The sequence below is a fragment of the Bemisia tabaci genome, chromosome 5, assembly GCF_918797505.1.
Source record: "Bemisia tabaci chromosome 5, PGI_BMITA_v3".
NCBI classification, from domain to species: Eukaryota; Metazoa; Arthropoda; class Insecta; order Hemiptera; family Aleyrodidae; genus Bemisia; species Bemisia tabaci.
The window spans coordinates 15258126-15277188 of record NC_092797.1 but is presented as its reverse complement, the minus strand read 5'-3'; the positions used below and the strand labels follow the sequence as shown (position 1 = coordinate 15277188).

Here is a 19063-nt window from a genome sequence, read left to right as displayed (position 1 = left end):
TACTCTTGATTCAATGAGATTTTAGCTTAAATGAAGAACCAAGCCTCTTAATTTGAGCGGATTTCCTTTTGAGTTAAGCTTAAATCTGATTGAATCAAGAGTCCTTTTTCTTGTCAATGTTTTCAAGAGTCTGGACTTTAGATCCAATGTGTTTTTTTTTTCCAGTGAACAAATTGGGGTAGTATCACAATTTTAGGGGATAACCCCTGACACTTTTTTTCCGGGTAGTAAGTACCTGAAAATACAATGCAAGCTCTCGCGGTCACGGCAACGTTCTTGGGAAACCTTTCGAGGCCTCCTTTTAACCTCCCACGATTTAAGAGTTTTATTGGGTGTTCTATCTTGTGGCTACTCCATTAAGGGTGCTCCTTATTTCCCATTTATTTTATGGACACAAATGATGTCTCGAGTTTGTAAGTACTCATTTTCAGCGCGTGCTATGCTGCGATATGTAACCTCTTTCAAAATTTCCTCCGATTCTGAGGTAAATCTGCAATTGACGGAGCCGCAAAAAAAAAGAAATTATCTCATGTTGTTATGGTCTAAAATTTCCGAAATTTTCACAAGAGGATTCTAACATATAACTTGTCTTACAATTGATCCCGCCAATAGTAAATATTTTAAACACAAAAAGATGATACCTGCATTCAAAAACTACAAAATTTGTTTCGTCTTGTTTACCCCGCATGTTTGTCTGCCTTTAATTGGAATCAAACTATACAAGTCATTAAGTCATACCCACACTGACATGTCTCAAAATTTTGTCAATCTTGAAAAAAGTTTCAACATTTTGTCAATCTTGGAAAGATCACACAGTCTGATGCTTGTTTGAAGTGTGACCCGATTCTAAAGTCCTAGGCCTGAAACAATCTTTGACTTTTCTTTTTTATTTTATTTGAATAAATGTGTGCTGTGTTTGCTAGAAGGGAAATCAAGCGACACAAGCTGTTGCCAAATTACACTCGACAATTTTTTTTTTTACGAAAGAACATTTGTATATTCTCTTAAACTTCTCAGGAATTTAGCTGTGTGCCACAGAAGAGAGCCTCTGATAAACACAAGAATATTGGCACAACTGTTATCCTGTGAAAATATAAATTTTCCGAATCTCAGGAGAATTGGTACAATCATTCTCGCGTTTGAAAATAAAAATTTTCCATAGGAATATAACAGCCGATGTCACTTGGTTCTCTTTCAAGAAACATTTCTTAACTCTCCTGAACACGGGCAGCACGAGACAAACAGTGCCAAATCCGAACAAAGTCCTCCCACCTTGTGGCGACGAGCGATGCGATGCGGCGACGCTAAGAGCACATCAAAAAAGCAAAGCGCCTTCAATTTATGCGTACGCAATACGCATATCCGTCGAGTTCGAATAGTTGCATGCAGGGTTACAGGCGTTGAGATCGAAGTCGCGCCGCACCGCGTCGCGTTGCCTCTTTGACTTTGGTTCCCGTCGGCTAAAAACTGATCGTGTATCATCAAAAAACACGAAGACTGTCAGAAATGGGTACCGCGGTTTCTTTCGTCCTGGTTTTATCGTAAATGGACAGTAAGGAGTCGATAAAAATGTGAGCATTACTGCAGCATGATCAATGAACCCAAGATGAAAGAAAGACGTCAATGGATTCACAGATCAAAGAACGATTCTGCAACTTGACCGAGTTCATTAGAAAGGAACCAACCCACATAAGTTGAAACTATGAGGAAAAGATATCTGAAGTTTTATTCCTACTTAAGACTCAATGTAGAAAATATATTTTAACCCCCGTTTTCACAAACTAATTTTTGCTTTTCGACTTTCGGTTTTTGGCGGGAGGAAACATACGGCTAGTGAAACCTCAAAACATTATTAACTCAATTTTTTTCGAAAATGTGGGTTGGTTCCTTTCTGATAAACGCGGTTTAACTAACACAAGTAACCTATAATTCGTCTACAGTACACTGGAATATAAATGAATCAGTGAGTTCGAAAACACACCAACTCGGGTTTTTTTTGATTTTCACTTTTTTACGGTTTAGTAACACCTATGGATAGTAACATCTGCACGCAAAAGGAAATTTCGAAATTGCAATCGGAAGTGCTCGAAACAGCGACGGGAAAAGGGAAAAATCGAAGTATTTCATCGGAGATACCAATTTTTGGCCATTTCAAGGGAAACGGGTGACCATCCGATTTTGCTGTTTTCTTTTTTCGGTTCAGTATACCTTGTACCAACAAGTTATATAAATATTCAAGCGTTATTCAGGTCGAAAAATATAAATTTTTCTGGGTAGACTGAAAAAATCAGTATCCGAAAGTCGGTGAGAACGAAAACGCACCAACTTGGAAATTTGTAAACGCTTTATTCTCTGTCATCAAACATGGTGTATCGATTTCAACTTGGTGCTTTACAAAGTCTCTAAGTACTTGTCCTTTGGCACCAAAAAGGTTTTTCTTTGACTGACTTCTTCGCCCGCTGCGCAGTTTTAGGTGAATCCTGAACAATTTTTTTTTCCGAGTTGGTGTGTTTCCGAACTCACTGATTCAAATGCAACCTTTACTTTTCGATTACAGCAGCTTCTGCGTGATTATCAGGCAAATCTGTGCAGAGGAAAAACAAAAGTTGATGTAGATCGCGTGAAACGAAGACGCAAATGTTCCGAAAAGCGATCGATTGAGTCTTATTGAAAGTGGTTATGTCATTGTTATTAGATCCAATTCGATAAAACGGAGAGTTCTCATGCTGATGTCGCGCGACTTTTCTGCCGTGCTGAGGAAGAACGCCGTATGAACCTTCAGGCGTTGCCAAATTTCCTTTGATAAAACACGAATTTCCTGGTAAAATTATGAATATTTCCCTTTCGATTTCTCAGATAATTTAGTACACAATTTCACCTAAAGTTCCTGAAAATTTCAAGGGAAAATATTCTCAAATTTCCTCGAAATTAAACATTCTATCGAAGGAAATTTGGCAACTCTCGAATGTTCGTACGGCGTTCTTCCTTAGCACGGCAGTATTAGCATCGATTCGGAGGCTAGCTTCCGCTTAAGATCCTGACACGGATTGCCGTCCATTTCTCTAGAGGGAGCGAGAAAACTGTCTTCCTTGTCCGTCTCTATTCTAAGAGATCACGCAGACAAAATCTATAAACGCGGATACCAGGGGCGAGGCGTGAATGATCGATTATCGATACTTCCCTATTAGAGGCTGTGCTGAAGAATCGATTACTTAGGTGTTCATTGCGAACACCCAGTCTATCGATCCTTTCCATAGGTTTAAATGACAGATCAATCGATGTATCGCAACTGATGGATACATGAGCAACTTCAGCTGAGACTGCTCGGAAGAAGGCGCCAGGCGTTAATTTGGCGTCTCCTGCCCTGCTCTCCTCCCCCTTCACCATCCAACCTCCACCCACCATCCCCACCCATCATCCCTTTGACCCTTCCTCTGTCTTCTCTCCTCGGCCTGTTTTATCGTTCCGTCAAACGCGAGGAACTGTATCGAACAAAATTAAACAGGAGATAAGGGATGTTCACAAGTTCACGTTTAGGGCGCGATGTGTGATTGATTTTTTTTATCTCCTTTCACTTTTCACCTCTTGAAAACATCTGCGTGTACGCGACCACGAAAACGTTCTATTCTATCTTCCACTTGAAAGAAACTGTGCTAATCGGTTGTATGAATATTGAATATGGATATGATTATTCAATCGGTACGTTTGAACGTTTCATAGGAAAATAAATAGAATACAAAAACTGCAAAGAGATTTTCATTCGAGGATTATGTTTTGTTTTTTATTCACAGTGGAATCTCGAATATCCGCGATTCGATTATGCGCGATTTTTATCGGCGACTTTTTTGTGTTAAAGTTAATAAAATACAAGTAAAACACTAAAAGTTGTGATAAAATAAATTATGTTTACCAAATGGATCGCTAAACCTTGAGTTCTTTGGAGAACGATGTTTATAGCAGCAAAATCTCAATCTTCCTCTCGTTTTCTTTTGATATTGGTTCGAATACAACGTACTTCAATGTTGAGGAATTGTTGCATGTTAACTGTAGATAACATTCATGAGCTTTGATTTTTTGATTCTAAAGATGACGTTCGACTTTTCTTTTGTTTTCATATGCAGGAGGTGTAGAAAGGCATTTTTCGGAAGTCGTAGAAACTCGTGCTTGCTTCTGATTGGGTGCCGGATGGCATCATTCGGTGAGGCGCGAAACCGGGGCGACTTCAATTTGCGGAAAATTTGCCTTGCGTATTTCTCGGTTTCTGGGTTATTCTTTGCATTTATAATGTACGCATCATGTTCTTCGCATCATTTACCTCTCGAAAAATGTCTCCGCAAGTCAAAATTCGTTCATGATTTAGTGACCCATTCTACTTATTTTGCGGTGAAAGTCTTTATATTAATTACCTCCGATGATTTTTTCATTCCGGCGTTAGAATTTTTTCTGGATTTTTAGGCCGTGTACATTTCGGGCTTCCGCCCGTCTTCAGGCCAGTGGCTGGACTAAAACTGCCACTAAAATCGTGATCCGATCTGATCCTAAAATCGTGCATAATCGAATCGATGCTGAACTGCAAATCGATGCTGCTGCTGATCGCTCAGCGCGGCGGAGACAAGGAAAAGAATCGGCCTTCAGACGTAAGCTCTTTAGAAATATAAAGAACTTGAGACCGGCATGAATAATGATAAGCATCAAGATTAATGATCGGAAGTCCAAAAGGGTCGGAGGGGGGTGAGAAAGGGGCCAAAGGAGATAAAAAGAACTTGGTTCATAAGACCACAAAAAAACCCGGACTCATTAGAGTGGGCGGGGAGTGGGAGAAGGGTCCCGGATTAAAACCGCGAGGTGAGCGGCGCAACTGATAGAGGGAATATAAAAAAATAAAAAACGCTGGGACAGCGGGAAATATCGGACGAATGTAACCACCGGGGTTGCGCGGGGAGTTCTGGTCCCGCGGGAGGGGGCTTGTTCGTGTTCGGAAAACGAAACCCCGATGGACCGAACGGGGTCTGAATGATGACACTACGTTGGAGGCATTTTGGGATCGGAACCTGTTGGATCCATTGCGTTGTTTCAATATTTTTTCGACGGTTAATTTTTCAGGGCAGGTAGATTATCAGCATTGAGCGCTGGGTTAGGTAAGAGTTTTGCACAGAGTTTAGCAGGAGAGAACCAAGTCACGTCAAGATGGAACCGAAGGAAAGAGATTTAAGGTTCAGTTCCTCGATAAGGCTCAATGTTGAATGTAAATTTCTATCCCTCTTTTTACATTCGAAAGATTTTTCTTGGACTCGAAATTTTTGGAAAGAGAATAGGCTCGGATAGACACAGAAAAAAAAGTGTTAGGGATTATCTCCGAAAATTCTGGCACTACCCCAATTTCATGGATAGTATGGACAATTCCAATTAATTTTGGTAGTGCTACGGCTCAAGTTGGGGCAATACCGCAACATTTGGGTTAGTAACCTAATTTATTGAGGTGTAGTACTACAATTAATTTGAAATTTCGAAGTTAGGACTTAACTCCTAGCTTTTTTTTCGTGAGGGCAATAATATTTATAATTATCATAACAGATTGACATCTTCATGTATAATATATCCAGAGAAATTCGGCGACATTCTAATGTTCTTACAGCGGTTATCTCCAACTCCGCACTGCTATTTTTCCGTCCTCGACGGCCACCAGCAGCGTAGCGTGATTCTATATATATCGATATTTTCCCATTTGAAGCTATGGTAAAGAATCGATTATTAAGGTGTTCGCTGCGAACACCCTGTTTATCGATCCTTTTCCATGGTTTTGAACGGCATAACAATCGAGATATCGCAATTCACGCCACCAACGGCCACATACTCCGGGTCATTTTTTCTCAAAATCTCGTAACTCCATTAAAATAAAATTACAAAAATACGGAGTTTGCTTTTATAAAGCTTACTTTAAACAGCGCTTTTTTGTTCTTTTTCTTCTTAGAAGCGATGACCGAGATGATGTGAGGGGCAGATGAAACGGCATTTTTCCCATCCTTCTGAGTGCGACCTTTGAGCATCCGCGTCTGGCATCCATGCATCCCATCGACTCGTAATTCTCATCCGCACCGGGGTAGGATTTAGCATTTGACATGATTCATTATGCGGCTAATTTATGATTTTTCCCCTTCTCTTTTGGCCCTCTTCTAGAGTTATCGATCTCTCACCAGAGCCGTTCCCACGCATGACCCGAGTTTCTTTCTCGACGATTTGTTCCTCTAAGAACTCACTCATGCATACATAATTCATTCTCCGTAAAACCGAACAGATTTCTAAAATGATTTAAGAATACTCATGGCTAAATGCAAAAAATGCGTATCTCAATTGACCTGAGTTCATCAGAAAGTAGCCAACCCACATTTTCGAAAAAATTGGGTTTAGAATATTTTTGAGTTCCACTCGTTGTATACATTCCCCTGCGAAAAACTCAAAGTCGAGAAAAAAAATTAGTCTGTGTTTAGAGGGGTTAAAGTTTATTTTCTAGGCCTTATGGAGAAACAAAACTTCAAACCTCTTACCTCAGTTTCATTTTTATGTGGGTTTGTTCGTTTCAGTTAAACTCAGTCCATTGCACTCCATTTTGTAAATAGGAACTACCTACGGAGTCCATGCGGACAAGGAAAATCAAAGTGCCTTAAATTTTTTTGTATGCAATACGCACATCCATAGAGCACGAAAAGTTGTATCATGTGTCAAGGCGTTCTACCTAAGCAACGTCCATTAGAGGTACTTACAAGTCGTGAGACTGATCGTTCTCCTTGAAACTAGTTTTTCGGCAAGGGTGGAAGTAAAGCTAACGGAGTTTTTAAGGGACTTAAGTACAAAGCTCAATCCCACTCTATTATTGTGAAAAATAACCCTCATAATCAATGCGGGCTTAAAAGAGCGAACTCTAGCCTGTGACTTGTGGCTTTTTTTACGATTGCTTCATTTCATTTAAGGAGGTATAAACCACGTCTTTTTCGTAAATTTTAAGTAAAAGGCTTTGTACATAATGAAAAATTCTTATTACATCATCAATTTTAATACTTGAAACATTAGGTCAGAAACGTCGTTCTCTCATTTAGATTAATCAGTGCTGAAAGCAAATTAAACTAGTCTCCACTAAAAAGAAATGCCCAGAAAAATGCGAATACCGTGAAGTCTAGTATGTAAAGGCCTAAAAAAACCAAAATGCACGTGTCCATAGTGAGACCAGGCTGAAAAACCTAAGAGATATTTTGAAAGGGGGAAAATATACGACTGACTAAAAGGAGGTTTGGTGAACCCACCTCGGAGAGGAGAATTAGAGGATTGCATTGAGCCTCCTACGATCCTATGAATTATTAACTTGGATGCAATGTTCCAGCGGCCCCCCTCCCACCTGCATCAGAAATTCGAAGCGAAGCTTCTACTTGTTTGGTTAAGTGGGTATTTAAAATGTATGAGGAGTCTCAGAATTGAGCATTTAAAAATATACATCTATATTTCCCTCCGCAAAAAAAGTTGAATTGTACCCTTTTCCTCCTATTTTGCGTTTTTCGTTGAATGATACGACGGAACAATACCTCCTAAAAAGATCAAAATGCATGATGTCATCTACCAAGTGGCTAAAATTGCGTGACCTCCAAAATGAAGGAAAACTTGGGCTCTCACTCGTTAGAAAGGAATACTTGTTTATGCCTACATAGATTTCTAATATAACGATGACGAAATCCCCAAACCACGTATCTGGTATCTCGGTTTGCAACCTTCCTGACTTCCTGTCATGCTTCATGTTTTAAATAGAGAATTACTCAACATCAATTCTTAAAACCTTCCGAGATTTTTCTTGCCTAAGTGAAGCAAATTCTGAGAAAACTTCAAGGAGTAATTTTGATTTGTCATCTTTTTTTTTGACCGCAAATGAGAAACGTGGTTTGGGAGTTGCACCGTCACTATGCTGGTAGCTATACCGGCTTGAAAGAAATCATAATGAAACGAAACAAAACATTTAAAAACCCCTTAAAATGATAGTTTTCAAAATTTAAAAATACATTACATAGTGATAGATGTTATACTTGATTGAAGCAAATACTATGATGCGTTCATGGAAGGGAGCGCATCTGGCACAGGGTTACAACTTTTCATGAAAAATAAAATCTTGAAATTTCAAGTGAAATACTTCATGAAATCTCAGAAATTTATGAAAGATATCGGAAAATACAGGTTCCTTTTCAGGCTTCGTAAAATGTAAAACTTGTGACTTTCTCCTATTTTTGTGTGTTTGAGTGCGGGTTGCATACTCTAGCCCCTGAAAAATATGAAATCTTTCACAGCCACGTAAAATCTCATGGAAGATTTCACTGAAATTTCCAATCTTTTAACTCTTTCTTATTCTTACGTTTCATGCCACCCTACGGGACGATTATTGAAATTGATGGACAAAACGATAGACAAAGAAGACATAGGGAGTATGGAGCGATCTCATTGGTTGACATGGTTGGTTCTTATCGACTAAGGAAGAAAATGATGGACTAACTGTCGGGTCTTTAGTGGGTTGCCGTTAGTTAGTCCATTGCCTACCTCTTATGTCCTTGCCACCACCTGCTTCCACCAATATGATCCCTCTAAATCCCTTTTGTCGTCTTTGTCTATAGCTTTGTCTATCAATTTCAATAATCGGCCCGCAGATCTGAGATTGGCAAATGGACAAACAGACCAGCGCTTGTCTGATCCCTGATCTATCTGGACGTATTTCTATCAAACAGACCTATGTGGAGGTGAGAAATATGGGGTGTGCTCCAGGAAGCTGCATAAGAAGCAATGTAAAAGTGGGCGTGGTTCCTTTTGAAGAATTGGAAAAGCGGGATATTGCATTCTATCAAACAGACCTATGTGCAACTGAATGCGGGAGTCATGAGCCGCGGGCAGGGCAAGAGAGCCTTGTGCACAGGGCTCATGAGTTAAGGGCTCACTCCAACGATCTCCCCGTTGTGGCGGAGCTCCTTCGTCGCCGCTGACGTCACTGGCGCACAATTATTCTCATGCACTCTTACGCAAAGAGAACTAACGAGCACACCCCATATTTCTCACTTGCACATAGGTCTGTTTGGTAGAAATACGTCCATCTGTGTGATTGAAAGGGCACGTACCTTGGAAAAAACTAGGTGATGGAAATCAGGGACGACAAAATCGCTCGTGGTCCCTCCTCGGGATCGATAGCAATCGTTCTCGGCTTAGATCACTCAGCGACGGAGAGTTTGGGGGAGGCCCTCTATCCTCGGGTCTTACAGTCATCTGGTTTCCTCTTGCCTCGATTCACCCGGCAGTTTCAGGAAGGGAATCATCTTGTTCCCCCACTGATTAGACCACTCCAGAAATTGGCCTATGAACTGAAAAACAAAAGAGATACTCGCTTAAAAATGTGTCCGTCAAACGGAGACCTGTGCATTCACATTACTGCCGTGCAACGCAAAAACGCCGTTTCACATTTTTTGGAAACAATATGTATCAAAGCAGAAAAATTTGTGTACCTTGGGACAATGTTATTACAGAATTCTTTCGCAAATACTATCGAGAACCTAACCTGAAAATTTAAGGTGCATAGGTAAAACAGTATTTATTTTATAAAGTGTTAAGTTCCAAAAAACGAGGGAAAATTTTGATGGATTTACGGCGTTCTTGCTTAGCACGGCATCTCCATGGCTAAAGTGTGAAACAATGTATCCCAATTGCGGTGCTTCATTTCCGCTCCTATTTTATTTTTCAAGGAGGGACAAGCCATCTGTATAGCCTGAGTTTTAAAACGGATATTCTGTTTACAGGGAAGAAAAATCAAGGACATTTTCAACAAAAATACATTGACTTGTTACCCTTAGAAATATATTAAAATGTGACAGGAAGTTTGCAACGTCGCAAACGGAGATACGTGCATTCGTGATATCTCAATGTTTATGATATTATCTCTTCGCACACTAACACAGGAGAGGATTTAGATCGGAATGAAGATTGTAGAATGTAGAATGCCATGCCTAGGAAGAACGCCGTATGAGCCATCAGGCGTTGTCAAATTTTGTTTATCGAATCTTGAATTTTCAGGAAAATGTGTGCATATTTCTTTCCCGATTTTTCAGGGATTTCGTTCGCAATTAAATCTACGACGTCCGGATGTGTTAAGGAAAAATATCCATAACTTTCTTCAAAAATAAATATTTTCTGGCAACATTCGAATGCTCATACGGCGTTTTTTACTTAGCACGACAGTGCAGTGCAGTTTGATACTCGGCGTTTCATTTGTACGTAATTTTGCCAAACAGAACATTGTGCATAATGACGTGAACCCTGTTATGCACGTATTCTTATGGGCCTCGGGGCCCATGGCTTAATGCACATAGTTCTGTTTGGCAGAAATACGTCCATTTGATCCACAGAAGTTATTTCCATACCCTAGCAGTGGCGTATACCATACCCGCCGCCGCCACCGCTGGGCGGGGGGGGGGGGGGTGCAGCGATGCGAGGGGCGCAAAATTTTGGGATAAGAAAACGGGAAAAAGAAGGAGAATAAGAAATAGAAAGAAAAGAAAGAAGGAAGAGAGGGAGAGAGAGAGGCAGAAAAGATGAAGAAAGAGGAGAGCAAGGAGAACAAGTACTTAGGGAAAACAATTTTTGATCATGCAAACATTTCATGTAAGTTTCACATATTTTCATACTTTTTTGGGACTTGAATTTCCACTTCACTTTTCTTTCTATTCTCATAGCCATATCTTTGATTTCCTCCAATTTATTCAGATCTGAATGACTAGATGGGCAGGGGGAGGGGGGTGCATCGCTCAAAACTTCTGATGTGAAGGGGCGCAGCCGCAGATCGGCGGGGGCGCGCGAAGATTTCTAGGTACGCCACTGTGCCCCTGAAGCCGCATATTCGAAGTCCCCGGAAGATTGTGTCTCTCGACTCGATTCTGTTCGCGGCGGGCGGGGGTGATCTGGATGGGCATTCATAAAATTGGGGAGGGCCGATTTATAGGGTTCAATTTTGAGCCGGGATCTGGAGAACGCACGGGGAACGGCGGCGGGTCGATGCACGTAGCAGCTGTTACCTCGGCATTCGCTAATAACTAAAGCTCCTGCGGGTCGATTGTTAAACCGTTATCGAATGATCTCGATCGATAAATCCCTATCTTCACAATGCAATATATCGATCAAGGTCATTCGATAGCGATTCAAGCATCGACCCGCTGGTAACGTGAGCGTCGTTCCGCGGCTACCGATAAGATATCTCAAGTACGTGCCCGCCCGGACATCCCGGAATTCCTATCTCGCGCGATTACCTCGGCAGCCAATCGGATGCGAGGAAAATTACGCCACGGCGGCTCGAGTTTCCACGAAGGATCACGAGTTACGGAGAAAGGTATGAATGAAGCCCCCGCGAGAGTGGAGGATTTGTGATTCAACCAACACACATATCGACGGTGAAACCACCAAACCACGTATCTCGTTTGCGGTGTTTAAAAATCTACGCTCACATTTTATTTGTTTGAAGTAGTCCAAATCAATATCATTCCTTAACATTTTCACAGAATTTTCTCCGCACGAAGAGGAAAAATCACAGAAATTTTCAAGACTGGACGTTAAGTAGTTTTTCATTTAAAAAATAAAATATGACAGGAAGTCTGCGACGTCGCAAACCGAGATACGTGGTTTGGTAGTTTCACCGTCGATATGTAAAGTTAAGGACTGCCGTGCTAAGGAGAAACGCCGTATGAACCTTCAGGCGTTGCCAAATCTCCTCTGGCACATCACTAATTTTCAGATTTGTTTTTAAATATTTTTCTGCCAATTTCTCAGAAAAGTTTGCTCGTGATTTGATCTAAAATGTCTGAAAATTTCAAGGAAAAATATTCACAATTTTTCTCAAAAATGAACGTTTTATCGTGGGAAATTCGGCAACTCTCAAATGTTCATACGGTGTTCTTCCTTAGCACGGCGGAGGATTTCTCTGGAACGCACCCGGGCGATTTCACGATAACCGTTATCGGGAAATCCGTTTTCCCGTTATCGGATAACAGAAAAAGGGCTGTATGCAAGGTAAATATGAACTGCGTTAAACGGAGAGGAACCAAGCAAGCTACATTAGCTATTGCCTGATCTGATTGGGCAATTTAATTTTTGACATGAAAACGGTCGTGCGGATTTGTGTGCAAATTCAGTGGATTTTCTCCATAGTACGAAGCAAATTTCATACAAATTTCAAAGGAATCCACACAAACGTTATCTCGTAAAAAATTAAATTACCCGGTTAAATTTGGCAGTAGCTGATGTGGCTTGGTTCTTCTCTGTTAAATGCGGTCAAAATGGACCGAGTTCATCAGTAAGGAACCAACCTACATTCTCGAAAAAAATGAGATGAGAATGTATTTGAGTTCCGCTAGTTGCATATTTTCCTCTGCCAAAAACTCAAAGTCGAAAAAAAATTTTAGTTTGTGAAAATAAGGCGCTAAATGTTACTTTCCGCATTGATTCTTATGGAGGAATAAAACTTCAAACCTCTTTTTCTCAGTTTCAACTTGATGTGGGTTGGTTATTTTCTGATAAACTCGGTCCAAATTAAAGCACCATAAGCAATAACATATTTGTAATTTTTCTGGAAAATTTCACGATGTAAATTACACAACGAAAAACCTAGAAATCTACTCCTGAAGAAGATAGCGACGGCCAAAATGCGAGACCATATCTATTAGCGACGTTGCAGACTTCCCGCCATACTTGAACCTCGTTTAGCGGAAAGAAACCAAACCATATCAGCTATGGCCAAATTTAACTGGGCAATAAAATTTTTACAAGGGAATATTTATGCAAATTCCTTGGCGATTTTTAAGGAACTCACCTCGCACTATGCAAAAAATTCACTGTAACTTGCACAAAAACCCGCACAACCGTTTTCATTTAAAAAATTAAATTACCCAATTAAATTTGGCAAAAGCTGATGTGGCTTGGTATTCCTTTCTGCTCAACGCTGTCCAATTTCTCTTTAAATGTCACGATTTAAAGGAAGCGCACAATGGAAAGTCTGGCAATCAACTCCTAAACAAGATATCGATGGCCGAAAAGTAAAACCACGTTTCTCAGTTTGCCACGCTGCAAACTTCCTGTCACATTTTAATGTTTCTGAGGAAAACTAGTCAACGTAATTTCTGGAATATCTCCTTGATTTTTCTTCATGTTGCTCGCGTCGCCTTTGATTGAGGCGCCACTACAAATCAGACAAACGGAAACACACATTATGGAAAAGAAATAGAGCAAAAGAGAGGACGAGCGTTGATGACGGCGCAGAGATACAACTATTCGTACTTGATGGATGTCCGTGTTGCGTCCGCAAAATTGAAGGCGCCTTGGCACGAGCGGTGAACTCGCTATGCTCCACTCTTAAGATTTTGAGAATGACGAGGCCTGAATAAGGATCTCCTATCCGCGGCTGTCTTGACATTCGATTCTCTTTCTTTTTTTTATTCCATCTCTGATTTTTTTTACGATGTATTTGTGGAACTATACCTGAAGCTCATCCGTACCAGGCCACCGCACCGGGGCCCCATACAAATCGCGCCGCGCGGAGCACTTGTTTTTAGCAGGTCTTGGGTCAATTAGACCTTGCTTGGTCATCGTTAAAGAAGCAGAATCGTAACAAAAAGATACATACATCTGCGGCCTAAGCGCGAAACCACGTATCTCTGTATGCAACGTAGAAGACTTTCTATCATACTTCATCTTTTCTTTGGAAAACCAGTCAACGTAATTTCTTAAAAACTTTCTTGATTTTTTCTCTGTCAGCGGAACATTCTGTATAAATTCCAAGATATACAGTTGGCTTGTTTCTCTCCGAAAAGTATAAAATAGGATCAGAAATTTTGAAACACCACAAGTAACATATCGACGGTGAAACTACCAAACCACGTATCTCGTTTGCGGTGTTTAAAAATCTACGCTCACATTTTATTTTTTGGAAGTAGACCAAATTAATATCATTCCTTGAAATTTTCACAGAATTTTCTCCGCGCGAAGAGGAAAAATCACAGAAATTTTCAAGACTGGACGTTAAATAGTTTTTCATTTAAAAAATAAAGTATGACAGGAAGTCTGCGACGTCGCAAACCGAGATACGTGGTTTGGTAGTTTCACCGTCGATATGTGGTTTTGCTCTTCGGTCATCCATATGTTTGGTCCTCCGCGAATTTAACAACTTTTGGAGCTGTATGAAAAGGCATAAAAAATAATAAAATTGTAGTGAAAAAAAAAATTGTAAGCAATTGTGGAATACATGCAGTTTTATCTGTTTCTATTGCGGGATTTTCACGTATGCGTCACACGTTTAAAAAAATAAAAATAAATCTTACAGATTCCTCACCCGTGGCGTTTTTAACTTTTACGCAAGTTTGCGCAAGTTGTGTACGTAAAAAACTTCGTTATTGCGTGGAAAAACGAACACTCAAACAAGTCCGTCAAAGGGGTTTTTTCACGCCATTTGCTGCGAGCTATGATATACCAACCCCAAATACAAGGATAACAAAAAGGAACTCCGGGCATCGAAATTCGACACATAATTTGCAACTTTGTCCGAATGGTGAAAGAGTCTGATTTGCATGCAGAGGAATGTTAGCATGGAATCGTTTTTATCCAGAAAATTGATATAGCGCGACAACAATAACTACCCGTACTTGCAGGCTTTTTCCAAGGAACGAGTCTAAGTACGAGTGTATACGCATGAGTGAGTACGAGTTTAAATAAATATATGTTATATTGAAATGCACGATTTCTTTTTATAAATGTTGAATGGTCCTCTCTTGTTAAACGTTCCCCGCATTTCAGGACATGGGTCGTTTCAGTTACAACTTTTACGAGTAACAAACGCTCTGCAATCTATATTCCCGCAACAGTTAAGCGCAACGGCGTTTATTGACAGGTCTGTCAATAAACTGCCAGAATTCGATTTACAACGCATAACGCAATACGGTATAAACACGCAGCGTGGCGCAATAAGCTGTTAATGAGGGGGAAAAGTTTAAAAATAAAATAATTTGAATTGCAAACTTTTCAGCCGATCCCCTAAAAATATACATAATGCGGCTCAAAATATACCACCTCAGCTTTTCGAGCAAGTTATTCATGAGGCCATTATTTCAACACCAAAAGGTTGAACCCTGGGAAATTTTTGGTTTGGGTTAACAAAATATATACCTACTAAATTTGGAGGAAGTCATTTATGATCCTTATCGCACTTAACTTAAGAATATATGCTACGATGACGACTAAACTTAGATAGCTCGAAACACCCTCAAAACCATCCCATATGCATACCTGGCACATTGTAAAAAACGGACAGGTTCCGTGAATGAAGAGTTTGGAGTGATATATTTGAGATTCTCAAAAACTGCGTCTGAGGTAAAAAAAAAAAAAAAAAATCGTTGCTTTATATTAAAAAAACGTCCGAAAACGAATAAGGAGTTTCCTCTTAGAGTGTTCTCGAATTAGATATTTCTTATTTTTGACGAGAAACTCTAGAGTGGGATCAAATTAAATTCTTCATATTCCAAGGGCGCAAACTAATATATCATTTTTATAGGAGAATTTTGACAGGGTACTTTTTCTTTGATCTTCATGACGCTACAAGATATCAAATTAGATACGTACCTTTGTCTAGTTCACCGTCAATAAAGAGCCCTTTCATTGAGTTATTACTTACATACTTCTTGAATTTTGAGAGCCGAAAAATTCATGAAAAAAGATTTCCCTCTTTGACCATTTACTAATTCTTTTAAAAGCCAGCGCAGAGACCCATTTAAAAAAAAAAACGAATTTCTATTATATATCTCTTTTGTGATGTAAAAGCCTCACTCAGAGAAGTAAATGGACAATTTTGAGACAATTATATGAGTTTGATCATCGACGACGATTCTATGGTATCATACTTCACTGGTACCTATACATATAGTCTCCTGGTGACATTTATCACCTTGCTTATACCGGTTATTACCTCACCTTGCCGGTGCTTATGCTTATAGTGAATGATACCACGAGTCTGGTTATCCGTACCCAATAGTATAATTGTGTCTTGGAACTCTTGTGTCATAAATCAGGGAGACTTATAGTAGAATTTTCCATACTTTTTTCTCAATGCTAAAAACATATCAAGTCAAAATACTGTTCGTTTCCGATTGGCCGTGCAATTACGAAGTTTCAAAAACATTTTAAAAAAGAGAGATTTTGAAGAAAAAGAGAAGAAAAAAACTTTAACGGCCGTGTGAAAAGAAAAGAAAAGTGTTTTGACGAGAGCTGTGAGAAGGTTACTGTGAAAGCGGCAATGCCCTAATTATTCCTTAGTCAGACGAAAGGAAGTAACTCCATTCTTACTAGGAAAACAGACTAAAGCAACTTATTTTTACAAAAATGCATCGGAGTGATCTCTGTCCAAAATTTTGATTTGTGTAATTTTCGTGATTTGAAAACGTAATTTTCATTTGACTGCATGCAATCAAGAGGAAAACCAGTGGAAATTTCAAATAGAAACGCCCGAAACTTTCCAAATAAAAATTGCGCAAGTGAAAATTCGTAACGTCTGAGTGCAGTTACGTTTCTTCGTTAGATAAACGACAAACTTTACTCTAATTCAAATTTCTATCCAGATAATCATCGTATTATCGAACGTTATCGTGTAACATTAATGCAATTCGTTTAGTTTTAGTTTTTAAACCATGTAGATAGATACAAGATAATACTTGTAGTATATGTAGTTGTAACGCCGTTTGCTTGTTTTTATTTTAATTTATTTTTTATTTTTAATTCTATTTTAGCAGTTGATAATGGTGCCGTAAGGTACCGAAACGTCCTGCCTTTGTATTTTGTATTTTAGCCCTGTTTTCGCATTTTCCTGTGTTTTCGATTGTAGTAGTTACGTTGCATTTAAATAAAGTTCCTTCAAAAAAAAAAAAAAAAAAAAAAAAAAAAAAAATCTATCCGTACAAACCTTGCATCCTGCGCACGTTGGCGACGAAATCCAAAATCCTTTTCGGCCACGTGTGGGGGGAGGGGGGTTAAGGGAGGGTCGCGGATGACGTCAGGCGAGTTAGGGGGGGAGAAGTGCGGAAATTTCGGTAGCGCACGGATCGGATCCGACCATATGTTAGGCGACTGGCCGACGCGCGGGAGCGCGGGGTGAGAGGAGAAGGGTGGCGCGGCCTGAGCGGTGCAGGGCTCGAAGAACACTGGCGTTGGAACGCGAAAGTGAAATCGGCGGCGGGTCGCGGGTCGTGGGTCGCGTTCTGTGCCCCTTGTTGCGCTTGTTGCCGCAGCAACACGGCGCACAACACGCGCCCTCGGCCTAAACGCTCCGCGGCGGGGGCGGGGGGATCGGACGTCAACGATCCCGGCTCCGGTCCCAGCATCCGATCCAAGGAGCAACTCACTAAAAACGCCTAAGTAGCTCCAATGCAGTGTTTCAAAATCTCCGCCCTCATTTCATTGTATTAACATTGAAAAATAAGTTACCGGCTGTGTAGACATACCGTCCGTTCCGGGTGCTGGAGCCGTAGCTCCGACTGCTCCGGGTTTTATACCCGGAACATTTCGCCAGTGAGCCTGGAACGCGGATGGGAGTCTATACTGCCGTGCTAAGGAGGAACGCCGTAAGAACTTTGTAGGAAAATTAGCGAAATTTTTAGTTAGAAGTGCACAACCAGTGTTCGAAACTCACCTTTGAGTTTTAGGAGCCATGTGGCGCATGAAGCCCGAATTTTAGGCGCCATTGAAGATTTTTTAGGAGCCAAATTGGCTTTTAGCCTATATATCACGGCGCATTTAGTGAAAAGTTAGACGCAAGATGTTTTCGTAACAGAGCTAGTAAGTAGCTGTAACTTGGGGAAGACAAAAGCACAAATGATGAAATCGTGAAGAATAGAAAAAGCTTTCTCTTGTGGTGCCGAAAATTTCGAATAACCACCTAATATGATTTCTAGGGGGCAATTTTTAGGGGCCACGTTGGCGCAAAGCCTTCATTTTTTAGGCGCCATGGCCGATTTTTTAGGCGCATTTGGCGCGTTGGCGCCTGAGAGTTTCGAACACTATACTTCAATAATACGAATGAGCGTTTTTCAATTTGCGAGTTGAAATTCTGCAATAAATGTAAATGCAATTTCTCTCTTCGGAAAGAACAATCTCTCGATGGTAAAGTTACAGCATTATTTCTCCTCTGCACGAGAAAGGACTCTTTCACAGACCAGTGGTGTTTCTTCATTACGACCTTAACTTTAAAAGCTTTTTTGTAGCATGAGGGTAGATTTTAGAGAATCAGTGGCAATGTTGTATTCCTCGCAAAATTTTTCAAGAAAATAGATGGATGAATCGAAGATCTCCGACTCGTGGAGGAACTCCATTAGTGAACAAAATCTCATCAAAGTAAGTGGTGGTTATGTGGAAGTCATCAGAGCGGAAACATGTAAAGTTCGGGATGTATAGAAATAAGAGTTCGCATTCAGTCGTTCCTCAGACAGCTCTCTCTTTTGGCGGGCCTACATCGATGGCTAGAGCGAAAAATTGCGCACCACGAATTGCGAGGTTGCGGACTAAGCTGCGGTCTTGCATTTAAAATTTTAGAAGGAAAATAAACAATGGTTTATCTGAACATTTTCCTCTTTGATTCAGAAATATGCATGGAAAATGTCAAGGAGATATTTCGGATGGTTTTGGAAAATCCATTAAAACTAAGCTCAATTTTGCACAGTATATGCTTCGTGAACGCAAGGAGCAAAAATTAATGTGTTGTCTCGAAGGGAAGTCAAAATGTTTAAAACGGCCCAACATAACGTTCACGATAACTGAACCGACCAGAGCGAAAACGTTCCATGTCCAGAGCGGTGCGGCTCGTGATTTGCGTGGGCGATGTTATCGTAACTGCGGCCAAAAGTTAGTTTGAGAGATGCATGGCCGGATTAAGGTGGTGGCCAAATAGGCCACGGCCCATGGCGGCAAATTTAGGGGGCGGCAAATTTTGCAATTTTTTTAAATATAGGTAAAAAAAAACTGAATTTAG

General features: G+C 40.4%; 1 protein-coding gene across 1 annotated transcript in view; it reads right to left on the bottom strand.

Annotated features, from left to right (window-relative positions):
- Positions 1-17332, bottom strand: part of Sytalpha (Synaptotagmin alpha) — a 144736-nt gene extending 127404 nt beyond the window's left edge. The window contains exons 1-2 of the mRNA XM_019058874.2: positions 17003-17332; positions 9141-9380 (exon numbers count right to left, since the gene is read on the bottom strand). The gene's annotated coding sequence lies outside the window, so the exon portion shown is untranslated. The remainder of the gene's footprint in view (positions 1-9140; positions 9381-17002) is intronic.
- Between the last annotated feature and the right edge of the window lie 1731 nt (positions 17333-19063).